General features: G+C 38.1%; 1 non-coding gene across 1 annotated transcript; it reads right to left on the reverse strand.

Annotated features, from left to right (window-relative positions):
* Window positions 1–547: 547 nt before the first annotated feature.
* LOC121216807 (small nucleolar RNA R71) lies at window positions 548–654 on the reverse strand. Its single transcript, XR_005913024.1, has one exon. It is a non-coding gene; the product is annotated as a small nucleolar RNA R71 (small nucleolar RNA).
* Window positions 655–1878: the final 1224 nt, after the last annotated feature.

Below are 1878 nucleotides of genomic sequence, written 5' to 3' on the forward strand. Positions count from 1 at the left end.
CCGTCAGGACCATTACTTTTTGACGAAGAAATCGATCGCACAATTCGTAGAAACTAAAGAGAAATAAGGTGTAGCTTAAGATACATAGAAAACGAGAAAGAAGACGACATTCAACCCCTAACTGAAGAGATGGCTGAAAACCAAGGCAATCAGCTACCTCCTACAATTGCGGCTAATCAAAATCCTACTCCACATACTGTGTATGATTATGCTAAACCTTCTCTAACAGGAACTGAATCTAGCATAGTTATACCTGCTATTGCTGCGAATAATTTTGAACTAAAACCTAACACAATTCAGATGATACAGCAGCTTGTTCAGTTTGATGGTTTGTAGGATGAGGATCCCAACACTCACTTGGCGAATTTTTTGGAGTTTTACGACACTTTCAAAATTAATGGCATTTCTGATGATGCATTCGCCTTCGGTTGTTCCCTTTTTCACAAGCTAAACAGTGGTTGAACTCGTTACCATGAGGTTTATCACTACTTGGGAACAAATGACCAAAAATTTTTTACCAAAATACTTTCTACTGGCTAAAACGGCTAAATTACGTAATGATATCTCTTCTTTTGTGCAGATGGATTTAGAAACACTTTACGATGCATGGGAGAGTTACAAGGACTTACTGAGAAGGTGCCCTCACCATGGTTTACCACTTTGGCTTCAAGTACAAACATTCCACAATGGTTTGAATCCCTCAACTCGAAAAATGGTTGACGTAGCTGCTGACGGAACCATCAACAACAAAACACCTGAAGAGGCTTATGAATTCATTGAAGAAATGTCACTGAACAACTATTAGTGGCAAGTCATGAGGACTAAGCCAACAAAAACAGCCGGCGTTTATAACGTCGACTCAGTTACTATGCTGTCAAATCAGGTAGAACTTCTCAATAAAAAGATTGATGGTTTACTTGGTTCTACGCAGGTACATCTAGTAATAAGGTGTGACTCAAGTGGAGGAGGTGTGCATACAGAATATCAATCCTTCGATCCTACAACCGAAGACGAACAAGTCAACTATATGGGTAACAACAACTTTCGATCTCAAAATAATCCATATAGTAATACTTATAATACAGGTTGGAGGAACCACCCAAATTTCTCCTAGGGTGTTTAAGGGAATCAAAAGCCAGAAAATCCTCAGGGTTTTCAACAGCCACCTTATCAATAAGAGAAGAAATTGAACCTTGAGGAGATGCTCTCAAAATTCATATCAATGTCAGAAACCCATTTCCAAAATACCGAGACAACACTTAAAAATCAACAAGCATCGATCCAAGGACTCAAAACTAAGATAGGCCAGCTATCCAAACTAATCTTCGAATGACCACAAGGTAGCTTACCAAGTAATACTGAACCTAACCTAAGGGAACACCTCAACGCAATTAGTACTTAAGATAAGGAAGGATTCATTATGCCTGAGCCAGAATTGATGCAAGAAACTGTGGTGAGAAAAGGTAAAAGTGAGGTAAGTCAAAACAAAATGGTGAATGAATAATATAAACCTCGTGTCCCATATCCTAACGCAACAAGGAAAGACTGCTCAGATGAAAAATTAGGTAAATTCCTTAAGCTTTTGAAAAAATTACATATTAACTTATCGTTTATTGAAGCTTTGTCGCAGATGCCAAATGCAATGAAATTTTTAAAAGAGCTTTTAGTAAATAAGCAGAAGTTGGACGAAGCGTCGCATGTGGAGCTAAATGTAGTCTGCTCAGCTATTCTACAGAATAAGCTACCCCACAAATTGAAAGATCTAGGGAGTTTTACAATCCCTTGCTTAATCGGTAGTTTAGATATAAGTCATGCATTAGCTGATTTAGGGGCTAGTATTAACGTCATGCCTTACAAAATGTTTAAGCAACTAGGTCT

The sequence above is a fragment of the Gossypium hirsutum genome, chromosome A02 (assembly GCF_007990345.1).
Source record: "Gossypium hirsutum isolate 1008001.06 chromosome A02, Gossypium_hirsutum_v2.1, whole genome shotgun sequence".
In the NCBI taxonomy this organism is placed as follows: Eukaryota; Viridiplantae; Streptophyta; class Magnoliopsida; order Malvales; family Malvaceae; genus Gossypium; species Gossypium hirsutum.